Source organism: Oryctolagus cuniculus, chromosome 5 (genome assembly GCF_051225735.1).
Source record: "Oryctolagus cuniculus isolate XC-2025 breed Fujian yellow rabbit chromosome 5, ASM5122573v1, whole genome shotgun sequence".
Lineage (NCBI taxonomy): Eukaryota > Metazoa > Chordata > Mammalia > Lagomorpha > Leporidae > Oryctolagus > Oryctolagus cuniculus.
The window spans coordinates 103168615-103189122 of record NC_142871.1 but is presented as its reverse complement, the minus strand read 5'-3'; the positions used below and the strand labels follow the sequence as shown (position 1 = coordinate 103189122).

Here is a 20508-nt window from a genome sequence, read left to right as displayed (position 1 = left end):
TATTGCATTGAACTTGCAAATTGCTTTTGGAAGAATGGACATTTTTATAATATTGATTCTTCCAATCCATGAACATGGCAGGTTTATCCATTTTTTTGTGTCATCTTCTATTTCTTTCTTTAGTGTTTTGTAATTTTTCATCATAGAGGTCTTTGACATCCTTGGTTAAATTTATTCCAAGGTACTTTATTGTTTTTGTGGCTATCATGAATGTGATTGATCTTAGAAGTTCTTCCTTGGCCCTGGCATTATGTGTGTATACAAAGGCTGTTGATTTCTGAGCGTTGACTTTGTATCCTGCTACTTTACCAAACTCTTCTATGAGTTCCAGTAGTCTCTTATAGGAGTTTATCAGGTCCCCTATATAGTATCATGTCATCTGCAAATAGGGATAGTTTAACTTCCTCCTTTCCCATTTGTATCCCTTTAATTTCTTTTTCTTGCCTGATGGCCCTGGCTAACACTTCTAGGACTATATTGAATAGCAATGGTGAGAATGGGCATCCCTGTCTGGTGCCAGTTTTCAATGGAAATGCCTCCAACTTTTCCCCATTCAATATGATGCTGTCCATTGGTTCATCATAGACTGCCTTAATTTTGTTGCAGAATGTTCCTTCCAACCCCAATTTGCTTTGGGTTTTCATCATGAAAGGGTGCTGTATTTTGTCAAATGCTTTCTCTGCATCTATTGAGATAATCATATGATTTTTGTCTCTCAATTTATTAATGTGATGTATTACATTGATTGATTTTCGAATATTGAACCATCCCTGCATACCAGGGATAAATCCCACTTGGTCCAGGTGAATGATCTTTCTGATGTGCAGTTGGATTCGGTTTGCCAGAATTTTGTTGAGTATTTTTGCATCTATGTTCATCAGGGAGATAGGTCTGTAGTTTTCTTTCTCTGTTGTGTCTTTTCCGGGCTTAGGAATTGAGGTGATATTGGCTTCGTAGAAAGAATTTGGGAGGATTCCCTCCCTTCCAATTGTTTTGAATAACTTGAGAACTGGGGTTAGTTGTTCTCCAAATGTCTGGTAAAATTCGGCAGTGAAGCCATCCAGTCCTGGGCTCTTCTTTTTTGGTAGTGTGTTTATCACTGATTCAATTTCTTCCATGGTTATGGGTCTGTTTAGATTTTCTATATCTTCACGGCTCAGTTTAGGAAGTTTGTATTTGTCCAGGAATCTATCCATTTCTTCCAGGTTCCCCAATTTGTTAGCATACATCTCTTTGTAGTGGTTTCTGATGATTCTTTTTATCTCTGTTGTGTCTGTTGTTACATTTCCATTACTATCTTTGATTTTACAGATTTGGGTCTTCTCTCTCCTTTTTTTTGGTTAGTTGGGCCAATGGTGTGTCGATTTTCCCAAACCATATCTTAACTGCCAGGCCATGTGTCCACTCCAAGGTGCAAGTAATTTCATCAGAAATCACAGCTTCTGCCTGGGACTAGGGAGGTGAGAGAGGGGGATAAGAGAGAACCAAGACATCATTACCAGTTGCTGCAGTGGAAGGCTTATAACTCTCTGCTTCGCTGTACACACTGCATTCTGTGCCCCACATCCATTGTTTCAAACACAAGGAAAAAAAGATCTGAACCTAAGATTTCCATTTTCTATCTCCAGATACAAGAGTAATATCTAAGGTATGTTTGGACATTTATTCAATGAAAAATAGTTGACAAAATTCGTTAAAATGTTTCTGACCTTGAAGCCCTGTAATTTTTGTGGCATTGAAAACTGATGAAGCAAAGTGATATATGATCCAAGATATAGCATGATCTCACTGCAAAATATTGAGCACATTCAAAAACATGGATTGATAATGGTTAGCATGGAGGTCCAGATAGAACAATGGATAGAGATTAGGCAAGACACACTGGGGAAGAGTATAAGGCTTGCTGTGGCCGAAGTGCAGGATACATAACTGGGAGAAAATGTCGAAAGAGGACATGAGGGAGCCGGCTATGCAGCGTAGTGGGTAAAGCCGCAGCCTGCAGTGCTGACATCCCATATGGGCACCGGTTTGAGTCTAGGCTGTTCCACTTCCAATCCAGCTCTCTCTATGGCCTGGGAAAACAGTAGAAGATGGCCCAAGTCCTTGGGTCCCTTCACCCACATGAGAGACCCAGAAGAAGCTCCTGGCTCCTGGCTTTGGACCAACTCAGCTCTGGCTATTGCAGCCATCTGGGGAGTTAACCAGCAGATAGAAGACCTCTCCTTCTCTTTCTCTCTCTCTGTATGTCTCTCTCTCTCTTTCTCTCTGCCTCTCCTTCTCTCTGTGTGTAACTCTGACTTTCAAGTAAATACATAAATCTTAAAAAAAGAAAAAAGAAGAAGACATGAGAAGGTATGTTAGGGCAAGAATAATTAGAGAAAGGCCAGCTCTGTGGCACAGTGGGTTAAAGGTCCAGTCTGCAGTACCAGCGTCCCATATGGGTACCAGTTCTAGTCCTAGCTGTTCCACTTCCAATCCAGCTCTCTGCTATGGCCTGGGAAAGCAGCAGAAGATGGCCCAACTCCTTGGACCCATGTACCCACATGGGAGACCCAGAAAAATCTCCTGGCTCTTGGCTTCAGATCTGTATAGCTCCAGCCACTGCAGCCATCTGGGGAGTGAACCAGCAAGATGGAAGACCTTGCTCTCTCTCTCTCTGCCTCTCCTCTCTGTAAATCTGCCTTTCAAATAAATAAATAAATCTTTAAAAAAAGGATAGAGAGGCATTGCCTGCTATTATTAAGAATACAGAATATATATTATACATCACTGTCAATGCTGTTTATTACTGCTGAGAGCAAGTTGGCATGTCAAGTAGCTTCAATCAGCTCATGATGTATCCGAATAAAAGAGTTAACCTTTGGTACACACTGAAGAGTGTATTTCCTGGAACCGATCTCATTTCTAATTCTTCTTGTACACTCTATTGATGCTTAGGTGCAGCTTCAGTCTCTTTTCAGCATAGTTGTAGGCAGAAAGAAGGTTAATGGGCTTATGCTAGTAAAGTTAAGACAAAGCCTGCAAAAATTCCCCAACTCTTTTTCTTTGCTGATAAGTCTTTTTCCCAAATATGAGATAAATATAAATGGAGAGTTTAAAAAATACAGAGAAAACATGCAACTTTTAAATTATGTATCTATATTGCTTAGCTTTATACAATAAAGAATCAAAAGTCTTTTACCAAAATCGAAGAGGAAGATTTTTTTCAACCACAAAAATGTAGATTCTCAACCACGATATCTTTTAGAAAATATAATACCAGCATCAATTATCTCTTTAATTGAATTCCTTAACTATCTATCTATCTATCTATCTATATATATATATTTCAAATGCTAGCAATCATTTAGATTTCATCCCATGTCATTTTGTAACTCTTATCACAGGCACACTCAAACACAAGACTGCAAATGGGGTTGGCTGAATATTTCTATTTTGGTGCAGCAGGAGGAGCAGAGATGTCCCAGTTTAGTCAATCCCATTTTCTGTTTTGCAGGTCACACACCAGCCCTTCAGTTCATGAAGTTTCTCTCTATTTCTGGAATAAAAGCTTCCCTTGCCTGTAGAGCACTTCAACCATGTCAACTCTGCAAGTTGAGAGCTGATGGGACCGATTTCTCTGCTGGATGTTGTGAGCAAGACAGCAAAGACAGCGTAAAACTGACAAGCTTAAGGATTCCAATGAAATATCCCAATTAAAGGGCAGTTGAAATGCAAACACCAGAACCATGTGCAATATGTGTGTCAAGAAGAAAGAAAGGAGCATGAATGCAACCAGTATCACAGAGGAAGAACATGGTGAAAGAGATTCAAATTAGCAGTTTTCAAGCTGTATGAGAAGACAATAGACACCGGGATAGAGATGAGAAGTAACAAAGCCCTGTGATACACGTGATGCCTTCCCCTAATGAAATTCAGCATAGCAGAAGGCAGGCCCACAGAACTTCTAACAAGGAGAAAAGGCAAGGCATAGCTCCTTAACCAGAATGCCTGATTTGTCTAAAACAATATTTTGATTTTTGCAAGTTCATTTCACTTCCTTCATCCACTTCCTTGCTGCTTCTTCAGATATGAATATTTGTCCTTTTAAACTACTTACAAAAATGTGAGAAGAAACTTATTGGAACCTTTGGGGTCACTGGTCCTGAACCCCCAGGCCCAATGAAACTAGGTGCAGATGGGTAATCCAAAGGCTAATGGGAAGTGTATCACTCGCTAGGGAAAGCCCCCCAACCTGGGACCTTCCAAACTCCTGGGACAATGTGCTGTAAAGTTTGCCAAGGAGCCTTTCTGCACATCCCTGCCCCCCTCATCAGCATCTGTGTGGCTCTCTCCACTTCCCCCAACAAGCAGCTCAAGAAGGGACTCTTCCTGCTGTCCAAATGAAAGGAAGCCTGACTTCAAAACCCCCTGCCCTCTGTCCAGGGCAGGCTTAACCTGCACACTCTCTACCCCCTTTCTGTCCCCTCTAAAAGGAAGTCTTTTCTACTTTAACTGGCTGCCTCCTTACCTTCTTTGGATGCTAAAAATCCTAAAACCTAACAAAACTAATAGACAAGGCTAACATAATAACATAGAACCAGAGTATGACAGTGCCACAAAAAAGATCCCGGAACAGCAGCAGTGATGGACAGAGCACTAGGAAGATGTAAATGAGTAAGGCGCCCTGAGACTGATCACAGATTGGTACGATGAGCTGCACTCACTGAGCCAGTATTTTGCCTTTGGCCTGCATTTTGTTAACTCAATATTTAAAGCTTATTTGAGTTAACCACTAACATTAACAGATGTATAAATTTTAGAATCTCTGCAGGACTAATCCTAGCTCTGATCTTACCCTTGAATGATCTAGGACAAGTAACTCTGTTCCTAAACTCCCTTATCCATAAAATGTGGGTAATAATATAATTTACCTTATAGAATTTTTATAAGGATTAAACGACAATGTATTAGAGTACTTGTAACAGTACCTGACAGAGTAATTAGGTGTTAGTACTAATGATATTTGCTATTCCATTTGAAAAACTGGCCTTTGGAACTGTGAGGCAAGCTCAAAAATAAACATAGAGAAATGCCTTAAAATTAAACAAGATGTATTTGTGTGCAGTAGATAAATGAATTATATAAACTTCCAGTATGATTATTTACTATAAGAGAGCATTGCAAATGCACAATGACCTGAAGAGTAAACTCTTAAAAGATTTTTATTTTCATTTTGTCTGAAAGGCAGAAAAACAGAGAGACAATCAGAGAGAGAGAGAGAGAGATATCTTTGATCCACTGTTTCACCCCACAAGCGCCTGCAACAGCCAGGGCTGGACCATGGCGAAATCAGGAGCCCAGAACTCCATCCCAGTCTCCCATGGGAGTGGCAGGGCCTGAAGCACTTGAGCCATCACTTGCTGACTCCCAAGATGTGTATCAGCAGAAGCTGGATCAAAAGCAGAGGAGCTAGGGCCTGATCCAGGCATCCCAATATGAGATGCGAGCACCCCAAGGGGCATCTTAACTGGTGCACCACATGCCATCCCAAAGAATAATCTTTGTAAGCTTTTTTAATTTCAAAACCGAGTATAAATAAAACTGTGGGCAAGGCAGAAGAATTTTCATCTTGAAAGTAACTGAAGAAGCATATTTTAAAATATAGCAGATTTTTTAAAAGTAGTTTCTTAATAAAAGAAACCATCTGAAGCAACATTATGGAGGAAAAATGTCCTTAACCCTCAGAATAAGTTCAGGAGGATATAACATTTAAAACTCACATATTTAAGACACTGATAATTATTCTTTTTTAAAAATATGTTTAAAATAATATACATAGTAAATTCATGTTATTTTAAATCACATATTATCCAAAATCTAAAATGAAATAATGCATGGATAAACATGTGTAAGAAAACAAAATGGAGTGTGTATACACACATGCAAAATATCTAGAACTTTTGGGTCATAGAATATTCAGTATACTGCATGACTGTTAGAATGTGAATATACAATGAGCACTTATAAATCAATAATAAGAAATTCAACAACATAAAATTCAAAGTAACTAAAGCACATAGTTATTTTCTAAAAGAACAAATAGAATAAATAAAATATTTTAGCCTCACTAATATCCAATAAAAGTAATTTATACCACCAACAGGATTATATATTTCACTGACAAATTGGAAGTGATTTTAAAATTTAATAGTCTTAATAAAGGCTCTAGAAAAGAGGACTCTCATTGATTATTGGTATCAATTTCTATGAATTAAGAGAGAACTATATGAAAAGGCATCAAGAACCTTAAGTTTTACCTATTCTTTAAGCCAGAATTTCACTTTCAGTAATTTAGTGAAAGAAAATGAGTCATCAAGGGGAAAATAAAACTGTATGTGCAATCTTGTTATCGCTGATATTGATAATAAAAGTAAAATCTTTAAAATAAAATAACATAAATAACTGGGTCATAAAAGACCAAATGAAGAAATACTATATGACCTTTAAGATTGTGCCAGGGAAAATGAACTAAGAACATATTTATTATATTCTTAGAGCTTTTGTTCATTTTCAAAATGTTAAAGACTATTGGTAATGAATTTAGCTTTAATGAACTTGACTTTTTTTTTTTCGCAAAATATCACTGTAAGAAACAAGTAAGTTGGACACAAAAATAAGCATAAATTTGAGGAAGAAAAAAGCTTGCTCAAAGCTCAGTGAAGCAGTTCCAAGAACAGTTTCCATGGATTCAAAAGAGGAGAAGGGGGTGGTGGTGTGGCATAGCAGGTGAAGCTGCTGCCTGCAATGCCTGTATCCCAAATGGGAACAGGTTCATGTACTGAGTGCTCCACTTCTGACCTGCTCCCTGATAATGGCCTGGAGAAAGCAGCAGAAGATTGGCCAAGTGTTTGGGTCACTACCACTCATGTGGGAGAACTGAAAGAAACTCCTGGCTCCTGGCTGTCCTGGCCCAGCCCTGGCTGTTGCAGCTACCTGGGAAGTTACCAGTGGATGGAAGATCTGTCTCTCCCTCTCTCTCTGTAAATCTTTCTAATAAGTTATAATTTTTTTAAAAAAAATAAACATAAAAAAGAAGAAAAAGGAGGAGGAGGAGGAGGAGAAGGAGAAGGGGAAGGAGGAGGTGAGGAGGTGAGGAGGAAGAGCAGGAGAAAGAGGAGGAGGAGGAGGAAAGAGAAGACAGCGTAAGTCTGCTGGGATAGAAAAAGAGAAATGAATCCTGCATTCCTGTATAAAAATACAAATCCATCTTCCTGTATCTACTTGCCCAGTATTGCAGAAAAACAATCCAAGCACGCTGTATTTTCTTTCTTGTATTCTTTTCTGTGCATTTCAAGAATACTATCAGTATCAATACACTAAAGAGATTCTTCTCTGGAAAGCTAAGAGACATCATCACTTTTTACCTTAATCTACAATGATAATGTAAGTTATTGATATTCAAACATTTTCTAACACACACATACTCAAACGCACTAGAAAAAAAGAGTTTTTTTTCATATTTTACTGAAAGTCTCTGACATACAGTGGCAATCTTAGAAATAAGTTCTAATGAGTAAGACCAAAAGAAGTCTTATTTCATGGCCTATGGCTTGGGCTATCCATCAGCAAGCAGCCTTCGTCTGGAAGGTGAGGTGCTAAGTGCATTCCCATGACACATGTAACAGTGACTGCCTTCCTCTGACTCCATGACTCTAATCTCCTGGTGGATTCCCTTAAAACCTGCTAAATTGGGCAGATTGCCATCAGAGGTGAACATCTTATTTCTAACCCTTGATTGTCTTAAATTTCTCATTATCACACAGAAGACACAGAGAACAACAAACGTGACTTATTGCCAAACTCACAATTCAAAAGAGAGGCAGGAGACAGAAGCAAGATCCAGGGGGAAATTTGACTGCCTGGTAACTGTATGACACAAATAAGATTTCTCACTAAAACAATTCCATGTGTAAGGTGCAACCAGATGAAGAAACTGAGGCACAGAGCAAATAAGTAATCTGCCTAAGGTCATATAATTAGCAATTGGGAGCTATAATTTTAACACAGTCTGTCTCCAGAATCAGCATTTTTAACCATGAAATAGCTTATCTTTGGGGGAGGCGAACTGGGAATGAGGCTTGGAAGAAATAATTACTTCCTACTTTATTTTTTGTCTTTTTATTATGTGCATGTACTATTTGGATCAAAACAAGAAAATAAAAATTCTTAAAAATATCACAAATTCTAAAGCATATCTGAAGAGACAGGAGGGAAGAAAACTCAAAATTCTCATAAAGTCTGATGAGGAAAAACTGGTACTTCCAGATGGTAAAGCCTGCAACAAAACAGAAAAATTTACTCAGTGAAGAACTGACAGAAGAATTAACAGAGAGAGCAGTGTAATGGGAAAAATAACTTAAAAGCCAGTGCCAGCAAAATAAAAATGTAAAAAATATTAAAAAGTGGAAGGATTATTAAATGACAAATAAATTAAAGAAATAAATGTAAAACTGAAGTATGAAAATCAAGAGATAACCTGCTCCCAGGATAAGAAAGGACTTTCTCTCTTTTTAAAAAGACTTATTTTTTAATTTTCAATTTTAATTTTTAATTAGTTTTTAACATATTCAATGTGCTTTGTAGTTACAATTCTAAGAACATGATATTCCCTTCCCTTCCCACTTTCCCTCCCACCCTCTTTCCTTCTCTATCTCAATTTTTGTTTTTATTTTTGAGGTAACATATTTTAAATTTACATTATGGCAGAAAAGATTAATACTTCCACAATTAAGAAGTTTAACAACTAAAAGGCAAAAGATCCTAGTTTAGTGAGGATACAGACATGGCTATAAACAATAATTGAAGCAAAAATGACCATTTAGGGGCCAGCACTGTGGCACGGTGGTTTAACACCCTGGCCTGAAGCGCCAGCATCCCATATGGGCGCCGGTTTGAGACTGCTTCACTTCCGACCGAGCTCCCTGCTGTGGTCTGGGAAAGCAGTAGAAGATGGCCCAAGTCCTTAGGTCCTGCACCCACGTGGGAGACCCGGAAGAAGCTCCTGGCTCCTGGCTTCAGATCAGCACAGCTCCGGCCATGGCGGCCAATTGGGGAGTGAACCAGTGGATGGAAGACCTCTCTCTCTGTCTCTCTCTGTCTCTCCTCTCTCTGTGTAACTCTGACTTTCAGATAAATAAATAAATCTTTTTTAAAAAATGACCATTTCAGCCGGCGCCGTGGCTCAATAGGCTAATCCTCCACCTTGCGGCGCCGGCACACCGGGTTCTAGTCCCGGTCGGGGCACCGGATTCTGTCCCGGTAGCCCCTCTTCCAGGCCAGCTCTCTGCTATGGCCAGGGAGTGCAGTGGAGGATGGCCCAGGTGCTTGGGCCCTGCACCCCATGGGAGACCAGGAAAAGCACCTGGCTCCTGGCTCCTGCCAGGATCAGCGCGGTGCGCCGGCTGCAGCGGCGGCCATTGGAGGGTGAACCAACGGCAAAGGAAGACCTTTCTCTCTCTGTCTCTCTCTCACTGTCCACTCTGCCTGTCAAAAAAAAAAAAAAAAAAAAAAAAAAAAAAAAAAAAAAAAAGACCATTTCACCTTTATGCAGTAAATTTTAAAATAATCAAGGTAAATGGCTCCCGGTGTGGCCCAGGCTCCTTAGGACCACCTGGAAAGCTATCCTAGCTATGTGACCTTCAAGCTGATTGGAGAAGCGTAGCGGTGCCAATATCACTTCTAGCCTATAAAATTAGTGTTGTCCTGAATTAGTTACGCCCCTTCTGCCTGCCCTTTAAGAGATGGGCATGGTTGTTAATAATGCGGGTATGTTCAGTGAAACTTGTCTCATGCCTCTTGTGCCCCATCATCCCGGCAGTGCAAGGAGGCTCACAGGTTGAGCCTGCAGGATCTTCCATCCAGTGGTTCACTTTCCAAGTGGCAGCAGGCCGGCCACAGCCAGGAGCCAGGAAATCTGAGTCGCCCACGTGGGTGGCAGGGGTCCCAGTACATATGCCATCATTTGCTGCCACCCCAGGCTCACTAACATGGAACTGGACAAGAAGCAGAGCAGCTGAGACTCCAACTGGAACTCTGATATGGGATGAAGGTCTCACAAGTGGAGGCTTAAGGAACTGTGCAGCAATGTCCAAGCCAGGAAGGATTTTCTTAACAGAAAGCACAATAGAGGAAATAATCATGAGAGGACAGGCAACTTTGCCAACATCAAAAGTCTAAAAGTCCATGTTTAAAATATCATACTCGGCCGGCGCCGTGGCTCAATAGGCTAATCCTCCACCTAGCGGCGCCGGCACACCGGGTTCTAGTCCCGGTGGGGTGCTGGATTCTGTCCCGGTTGCTCCTCTTCCAGGCCAGCTCTCTGCTGTGGCCCGGGAGGGCAGTGGAGGATGGCCCAAGTGCTTGGGCCTGCACCCCATGGGAGACCAGGAGAAGCACCTGGCTCCTGGCTTCGGATCAGCGCGGTGCGCATTGGAGGGTGAACCAACGGCAAAGGAAGACCTTTCTCTCTGTCTCTCTCACTGTCCACTCTGCCTGTTAAAAAAAAAAAAAATGTCATACCCAAAATGTAGGGCTGCCAGCAAGGTAAGCCACTGCTTGCAACACATGCACCCCATATCAGTGCCAGTTTGAGACCTGGCTACTCTGCTTCCAATTCAGCGCCTTGCTTACATGCCTGTGAAAGAGGCAGATGATGGCCAAGTGTTTGGGCCTCTTCCTCCCATGTCAGGGACTCAGATGAAGCTCCTGGCTTCTGGCTTTGTCCTGTCCCAGCCCTGTCTATTGAGGGCATTTGGGGGGTGAACCAGTGGGTGGAAGATCGGTCTCTCTCCCTCTTTGCCACTCTGCCTTTCAAAATAATAGATAAGCAAGTCTTTTTTAAAAATGCAAGACCATGATTAGGGATACTCATTCATCAAAAATACAATCAGGAATTATTAGCATTGTATGCAAGATATAATTATACATCAATAAGTTATTCAAAGAAAATCTAGAAAAGAAAATGAATTGACCACAGGAAAAAATATAAATCACACATAACTCATTTAATTCTATCTTTTATATAGATACAATTTTCCCCATTTATAGAGGAAAACTGACACTCAGATTAAGTAGCCAATAAGTTGTGAGCAGAGAGCTGTAATTTTTTTGAAATCCTGGCTCCATTCTGTGAATAATGATGCATATCTCTATACAGATCCTCCTCTGATTATGAAGGAATTGCAATCTGCTAAGTCCATCCTAAACAGAAAGTATCATAAGTAAAAAACACACTTAACACAACTAACCTACTGAACACAATAGCTTAACAACTCAGCAATGCACTGCCGATGTCAGTGGTTTACCCTGGTGAGCACTTGATTGACTGGGACATGGAGCTCATTGCTCCTGCCCAGCTTGCAAGAGAGTACGGTACCACCAATCAGTAGTCTGAGAAAAGTTCCAAATTCCAAATTCAAAGTATGATTTCTACTAAGTATCACACCATTGCAAAGTTGAAAAAGTGTTAGTTGAACCATAAGTTGGAGACTGTCTAAATAGATATGTCACATAGCAATAAGGGAATATTGCTATCAAAAGTTAAAGAGAAGAAATCTGTTTCGTGCATGTAGTTGATGAACTGATACAGTGCTTCTCTGAGTCTACTCTCATCATTCCCAATAAATTCAGGGCACGCCCTTACCATATTTGCTAGTGAAATAGTACAGTGTTATCCACGTGTGAGTTTATGTTATGGGAGTACATATGGAAAAACAGATGTAAATATCTCAGAAGGGAAGAACTAAATGCATTTCTGATTGAATGCTGCTCCATCCTATCTAGCAGTTTACCAGGAAGCCAGAGGCCAAGTAACAATAACCACCCAAAAAATTCTGAATCCACAAAAGCGCCATGAGGCATGCATTATTACTAAGAAGAAATTGACATTATGGTAATTCTAGAAATATCTAACTTGAATTTTTCATTTGTTTGCATTATTTAAAATAATTTTATAACCAGATAAAACCTCAGGGTGTTTCTGTTTGAAAGTTAATATCTGTATTCTAAGTTCAATCAGCTTCCTTGCCAAATTTTTGGCCCAAAGCTTTATTACTGTTGAAGTTAATTGACTGCTCTACAAAGAAAGATAATGTTAACTTTAGGAGGAGAGGTTATCTCTGAAGCTTTTATCAATTCTTGCCAAATCTGAGATCTATTTCTGTCTTAAGGCATCTGTTACTCTGAAAGTAGCCTCTCTCCTGCTCCTTCCTCCCTCATTTTTCCCCAGAGTCACCAGTCTCCTTCAGTGTAGCATTTTCATCATTCCTCACATCAGTGCTTTACACCTTCTGTTTCCTTCTTCTGGAGTCTTGTTCCATAGTAATACACCTTTTATTCCAACATCCATAGGTGGTACTGGGAATGGTAATCATCTTCGCCTGTCTATCATGATCACAATCTATGAGAACGAGAAAAGGAGGGATGGGGCAGGGAGACGATGGGAGGGAGAGAAACTCTCTGGGTGGCTGAGCTGTTTAACTCTCTCCATTTTAGCTCAGGTACACTGGCTTATAAGTATTTAAGTAGTAGGGGTAGAGAAGAGGAAGGGGTTAAATGCCAATATTCAGTTTCAACAATAACCACTGCTGCCAACTGGCGTGGCTTCAAAGATTCCCTTCCCAAACAGATGGCATGCAAGTTGTATCCTTGGAAAATACGACACTTTGAAATCCATACAATGAGTCAGACATTTTAGGATTGAACATTAAAGTTTAAGCTGATTTTATCATCTGATTATGTCTCTACTAATAAAACACTACAGCATATGAAATGTTATTAACAAATTCACTTAGATTACTTTAGCTCAAGTTTTTGGAAAATATGCATCCTGAATAAACTATACATGGATTTCAATAATTTCTTAGACCCAAATAAACTTGCCCTTTGGTTCCATTTCCATGAAATTTTTGAAGTACCCTAGTATCCTAATATCTACATAAGACTGCAAAGAGAAATAAAGAGTAGTGTGGGATTTATTTTTAATATGGATACTGAATAAGTTCAAAGAACATGGCAGAATAGAAATTGTGGAAAGCACAGACACTGTAATGTTTAAACTAACACATAAATATGCATCCTATTAAAAGTCATATGCATATTTTTTTCCTTTGGTCTCTTTGAAAGATTTTAGTCCAACTACTGTTTATGTTTCTGTAGGCTATAGCAAACTTTTAAAAATCAGTATACTGCACCCAATTTTTAAATTTGTTCGTAAATATAAAATATAATTTTTATGCATCATATATATTCACAGCAATGCCTGTGAGAAGTAGACACTAGCACGAGAGTTTACTATTACCACATGATATGCTGGTGTCACAAAACAGCTTCATGAGCAACACTGAGTTATGACAGCAACGGAGTCCCCATCATTGGGGATTTTTTTATTTTGTGTTTGTTTAAATAACATTTGTAGAACACTTACAAGTGGTTATGCTCTATGCAAAACAACAAAACAGATGTTGCTGCTTGCTCACAATATGCCAAAACGTACTTGATCCAAGTACCAAGATCAGTTTCAGCCTGGAAAGGCACAGGCTTCAGGGTCTCTTGTATTTCAGTAATCATCAAGGCTCATTAGTCCACCTCGAATCCTCTTTCTTTAAATGGATACTTTTTGCTAAGGCTGAGGGAGAAAATAGCCTTAAAAAAGAGTAAAAATCACCATAAAAAGGTGCTTTTCCTTTTCAATTTACCAGATTTGTAATATACTAAATTCGGGGTACAGCAGGTTAAAGCCCTGGCCTGAGGAACCGGCATCCCACATGGGTGCCAGTTCTGGCCCCAGCTGCTCCACTTCTGATCCAGCTCTCTGCTATGGCCCGGGGAAGCAGTAGAAGATGGCCCAAGTCCTTGGGCCCCTGCACCCACATGGGAAACCCAGAAGAAGCTCCTGGCTCCTGATTTTGCATCAGTTCAGCTCTGGCCTCTGCAGCCATTTGGCGAGTGAAACAGCCAATGGAAGACTCTCTCTCTCTCTCTGTAACTCTTTCAAATGAATAAAAATAAATCTTTGAAAAAATAAAATAAAATACAATATTTGAAATATCCAAAAGGTAATAGGAATGAGTCTTCCCTGTTCCCAGCCCCTTTCCTTTGCCAATGGCATCAGTTTCTTGTGGCTCACTCCAGAGATAATTCTATGACTGAGCAAGAAAGAGGTAACTTTCTTCTTTTCAACCAAACAGGATACTAATGCATCATTCCTCAGCTTTCCTTTCTCACTTACCTGAGGTCATTTCATCTTAATATTAAGGAAAAAAGATTTCTGTTGTTGTTGTATAGATATTTAATTAATTGGTAAAATTCTATATGGATTAATATGTAGGTTGCTTCTCACATTATTATAAACAAATACAGCTATATATAAAATTCTGATACCTACAACCCTGCTTAGATGTTAAATTCCAAAATTATTAATATATTTTGTAAAATAGCAGAGGCACACTGTCATACTTGAACTATTTCATCTGCTCATTTTTACCCTTTACAATCCTTTCCAACTCTAATTGCCAAGTTTAACAGTAGGTTCTAAGTGAACATTAATTAAGGGTGATATGGCATATTAAATTTCATTAAAATTCTAAATGCCATTACCAATAGTCAGAGTTTTGCCTTCATCTGAGAATCTATTTGACCCTAATTAGAGAACTTAGCCTGTCTTTCTTTGGATTTCGGGGGGGGTGAGGAGGTTAGTAAACCGCATTAATTTTGAACTTGTGACACCAGTTCTGATAGACTTTCACCATTTCAGAACTCTTGGAGCATGAGTACCAGGTGGATTAACACTAGCTCTTCTCTATTAGAGCATAATTTAGAGGCTTTACAAATGACTGGGTTCCACTATGACTCACTTTGGCCACAAAACAACTTACTGGGAGCTTATAAAACGGCCTGAAAGAGACAGGAACTGAGATGAAGGCTAAGACACTCTGGTGACCACTTCCACACAGACACACCAATTCCTAAAGAGGCCTGGCAAGAGACCACAGCGGGCTTTAGTAGAATCATAAGAAAAATCCTGTTGAAGACAGCAGGAAGGGAAGAGTTACCTGAGTTACCTTTCTCTAGCTCCAAGTAGTGCATCCTGGGGAGAGAGATGCCTCCCATCTGGGGGCAGTGAGAGGGAACTGAATCTCAGTGCCAGGTCCACTGTGAAAAAATTCTGTACCCATGGCCATAAGATTTGAAGGCTGCACAGCCAGGCATTCCTCCTCAGTCACCACCACAAAACAGAGGAAGCCTCCACCAGCTATGCAGAGGGGACTGTGCGCCACATCCAGGACCTCAGTCCTAGGGCCTGCTGCCCCAAGACTAGCAAATAAAGCCAAAGGCCTCCATCCCCTAGTCTAGTGCCCACAGACAGAGCTTCCAGATTTGCCTGGCTTTTTGTACAGACCTGGGCCCCCGTAGAACAGACTAATCTCAGTGAGTCTCATAGGTGGTCTCAGGTGGGCCTAGTGTACACCCCAGGACTTCATGAAGCCTGATGACCATTGGACCCGAGTGTGACACACCATGGTGCCAGTCTAGGCAGCCAAGGGAATGCCTTTATCTCTCTCCTCCAGATTTGGGAAGACAGCAAAGAGCCATAAGACTATGTCTTGGGACTCAATGTTGGGCTGAAAAATCCTGACACTGGGCAGATTCTGATGGTTTCTATCCAGAGGCAGGTGCCTGTGGTTGCAGTCTCTGGACTTGGCCCAGTATCAGGTTCAGGTGGGATGGATTTTCTTCATTACATATAACCACCAGCTTCACCTGGGCTTGGCATACATCGCCAAGATTGCACACGGCCTAATGATTTTGAGAACCAAGTAAGACACTTCATAGCTGAGAGGCTGCCTCTACTTCCTCTCCTACAACCTTGGCTAGGCAGTAAGGACAAGACTGTTTTGGGACTCAGTGACAGGCTGGTAAAAAAGAACACTGAATCGTTTCTCAGCCTTTTGGCTAAGATCAAGTGTAAAAAGAACATTGAGCAGATTCTAACAGTCCCTGACGGAACAAGGACATAAGCCTCAGCCATTTTAGGTTCTTATTACCCCTGTCTTCTTTCAAGAGACCAGTTCAGACTCACATCCTGTATTGTTCCCTACCCCACCTCCTGCATTCTTCCCCAGGTTTCAAGCCAGTGGGCCAAACTTGAACCTGGATGGAGAAGCTCATCTCCACCTACTCAACTCCACCCCCACCCCTAGCCCACCTAAGATATACACAGATCCACGTGCTGGGGTCTGGGCTCTCTGCCACATGTTCTGTCAGTCTGTGTACACGTTGGCAGTCGGTCAACCTCTGTTAGTTTATCTTTGAATAAATTCGGTCTGGCTACGAGTTCATATTCTGTCTCTTTTTTCTTTCTTTCCTGTGCCTCTTTTCCTTACATTTGGTGCCTCATGTGAGGACATACCAATCTGCACTCTTTTCTTTACAATCACTGTCCCCACGCCAGTGCCTACAAACAGAGCTTGTTGGACCTGCTTCAGTGCCAAGTGGAGTTTTGTGGTTCTAGGTGATCAGCCTTATATCCCAACCTGCATCACCAGTAGCTAGTAAGTAGCAGCATTGCACAATGAATCCACCTTAGCAGTAGACACACCATTGCAGGATGAGCTTTGTTGCTATTCCCATGCTACACTGGTCTCCTTGGAGGTGGCCTCTGGGTGTGGTCTAGTGTTGTGGCACTGGTGGATACAAGACAAGGAGTTTGAGCCTACCACAGGCCTAGGAAGAGACTTGTAGGTCTCTTTTTAGATACTTCCTCAATTCAGTCTGAATAATGCATCAACTTTAGACTGGGGAAAGTTTGAGCTTGGGTAGTAGTTTAGGACTGAGTCACTAAAATATTACCAACAGCTGACCTGGGGCAAACCTACTGTCTAGTGCTGAGATAGCAGAAATATTCATAGACTCAGATAAAATAAACAGCTGCTCAGAATTTCTAGGAGAGCCACAAACAAAGCCAAATTACTCTAACTAATCCTTCGATAAATAGAGGAGATCATAAAGTAATAAGCCCCAGAAACCTCCTGGGAACCATGACCTCATGTAAAAGCAAAATAAGACACAAGACAACAATCATCTAGGAACTGAAATTTTCAAATGCTCAGCTAAAGATTTCAAAATAGCAGTTTTAAGGAAACTCAATGAGCTTCAAGAGAATGCAGAGAAAGTGTTCAATAATCTGACAGAGTTTTGGAAGTAATGAAAAGAAACTCAAATAGAAATCCCTCAACTGAAAAGTACACTAAATAAAGTTGGAAATGCAAAGGAGACCTCAATAGCAGGATAGATCACACAGAAAAAGAATCAATGAGCTTGAAGACAGGGTATTCAAAATACACGGCGGGGGTCGGGGAGGAGTAGAATCAACAGAATGAAGAAAGGCAAAGAACAAACATCTGAGTTCTTAAAGTTCAAGAGGGACCTGAGAATGTCAGAGGGGTAGAAAACATATTCAAAAGGATAATGGGGGCTGGCATTTGAGCATAGCAGGTAAAGAAGCCACCTGTGAGACCAGTGTGATATGGGCACCAGTTCATTTCCCAGCTCCTCCACTCTGATCCAGCTCCCTGCTAATGTGCCTTGGAAGGCAGTGGATGATGGTTCAAGCACCTACCCCCCTGCCACCAATGTGGGAGACCTGGAAGAAGCTCCTGGCTCCTGGCTTCACCCGGACCCTGCACTGCATATTGTGGCCATCTGGTGAGTGAACCAGTGGATGGAAGACCTCTCTGTCTTTCCCTGTCTCTTTGTAACTCTGACATTTGAAATAAATAAATCTTTAAAAAAAAAAAAGAATAATGATAGTAAACTTCTAAAACCTAGAGAAAGATACAGTAATCCTAGTACAAGAAGATCAGAGGTCACCAGTCAGATTCAACCCAATCAGACAACCTCAAGATACATTATAATTAAGCTCTCCAAAGTTAAAAAGAGGATTCTCAAAGTCACACACACACAAGGAATTAATAACACATGAAAGAGTCCCAATTTACCTGCTTCATTCACTCAAGGCTTCTCAGCAGAAACCTTATTACCCAAGAGGGACAAAATTGATATTTTTTACAGTAATGTGGGGAAAAAAATTGTCAGTCAAGAATAATATACCCAGAAAATCTACCATTAAGATATGAAGGAGAAATAAAGGTGTTCCTAGATAAATCCGAGAAATTTTGCCACCACCAGACCTGTTTTTCAGGGCAAAAGGAAGTTCTTAAACTGAAAGAAAGAGATGCTAATGGGTAGGAAGCAAACATCATAAGGTAGAAAACTCACTGGCAAGAGTAACTACACAAACAAATTCAGAATGCTCTAATATTACAAATATTGTATATAAACCATACATGTCTTAGTATGAAGACAAAAACTTTTAATTTGACAGGCAGAGTTAGACAGTGAGAGAGAGAGAGGGAGAAAGGTCTTCCTTCTGTTGGTTCACCCCACAAATGGCTGCTACGGCTGGCACACTGTAGGGATCCAAAGCCAGGAGCCAGGTACTTCCTCCTGGTCTCCTATGCAGGTGCAGGGCCCAAGCATTTGGGCCATCCTCCACTGCCTTCCTGGGCCATAACAGAGAGCTGGACTGGAAGAGAAGCAACTGGGACAGAATCTGGGGCCCCAACCAGGATTAGAACCCGGGGTACCGGTGCCACAGGCGGAGGATTAGCCTAGTGAGCCATGGCGCCGGCCAATACAAAAACTTTTAATTACCACATTAAAATATTGTGAGAGGCTATATAGATAGAGGTAAAATGGAACAGTAAAAAATTCAAAATATAGGGGGAATGGAATACAAGAATATAATTCTTTTATTAGTTTTTCTAATCTCTGTTTTGTTTGCCTATTTCCCTATATTTTTAATCAATATTAACTTATAATCATTTCAGAATAGTTTGTTATAACAAAAGAAGTTCATGGTAACCACAAAGTAGATATCTATAATAGATTTACCAAATTAATAAACAACTAGTTGAGTACACTGCTAGAGAAAATCACTTAACCACGAATAAAGATTGTACTTTAGGAACAATGAGAAAAAGGAGCTATAATAACTAGAAAACAATTATCAAAATGGCAGTAATAAGACTTTATTTACCAATAATTACCTCAAATGCAAATTCTACAAATAAAAGATATAGAGTGACCTAATGAATTTTTTAAAGACTTAACTATAATCAGTCTATAAGAAAATCACTTTACCTCTAACTGAAAGTAAAAGGATAGAATTAGATATCTCCTGCAAATGGAACACAAAAGAAGGCAGGAATAGCTGTATTTCTATCATATAAAATTGATTTTGGATCAAAAGCAGTAAAAAAGGACAAGGATGTTCATTATATAATGACAAGGAATTCAATTCAATTATAGGAAGTAAAAATTATAAATATATATATATATCTGATATAAAAGTACCCAAGTACATAAAGCAAATATTAAGGTACCTAACAGGAGAAATATATGCTAATATAATAGTAAAGGACTTTGCCACCCCACTTTCAGAAATAGGCAATTCATCCAGACAGAAATGCAACAAAAGAACAACAGATTTAAATTGCACCTTAGATCAATTATACCTAACAGACATCTACAAAACATTCCATTCATATGGCAGGTCACAACACAAGTCTCAAATTTAAAGGACTAGAAATAATATTGAGCATCTTTTAATGCCACAAGTTACTTACTCTTTACCAACTTACTCTTTAACAACCACCAGATCAAGAAAGAAATCAAGGAGGAAATTTTAAAATGTTTTTGAAATGAATGAAAATGCAAACTCAACAAAGGAAAACCTGTAGGATACGGGAAAAGCAAAACAAGGAGGGAGGTTTATAGCAATCAACTCCTGCACCAAAAAATAGAAAAGTCTCAAATCGCTATACCTCAAGGAAGTAGAAGAACAAGAAAAAAATCAAACCCAATATTAGGAGAAGGAAAGACATAATAAAACTCAGAGCATAAATAAATGACATAGAGACTAAAAAAAGTAAAAGAAATGAAGAGATGATTCTTTGAAATGATAAACAAAATTGAAAACTCCTTAGCTAGACTAAGATAAAAAAGAGGTCTCAAGTACATAAATTCGTAGATGAAAATGGTGACATGACAACTAAAACCACAGAAATACAAAGGATTGTTAGAGGCTACTGTGAGCAACTACATGGTAACAAAGTTGATGACCTAAAAGAAATAGGCAAGTTCCTGAACACATGCCCATGAACAAGACTGAATCATAAAGAAATAGAACACTTAAGTATAAAAACTAATCCTTATTAAATTACTTTAAAAAATTGGAGAGAATGCTTTGAAATTCATTCGATGAGACCAGCATTCCCTTGACACCAGAACCAGATAAGGACACCACAACAATGACAAAACAAAGCTACAGACCAATATCCTTGCTGAAGAGAGATGCGAAAATCCTCAACAAAATTCTAACACATAAAATTCATCAACATAATAAAA

General features: G+C 39.9%; 1 long non-coding RNA gene across 7 annotated transcripts in view; it reads right to left on the bottom strand.

The window, feature by feature from the left end:
* The window catches only part of LOC149126602 (uncharacterized), a 96203-nt gene that overhangs the window by 4911 nt on the left and 70784 nt on the right, over positions 1 to 20508 (bottom strand). The window contains exon 6 of one of the 7 annotated variants that reach the window (XR_016233941.1): positions 8165 to 8317. The exons of the other annotated variants lie outside the window; for them this stretch is intronic. This is a non-coding gene — a long non-coding RNA (uncharacterized LOC149126602). Of the gene's footprint in view, positions 1 to 8164; positions 8318 to 20508 lie in introns of those variants that run through there. 7 annotated transcript variants of the gene reach the window in all.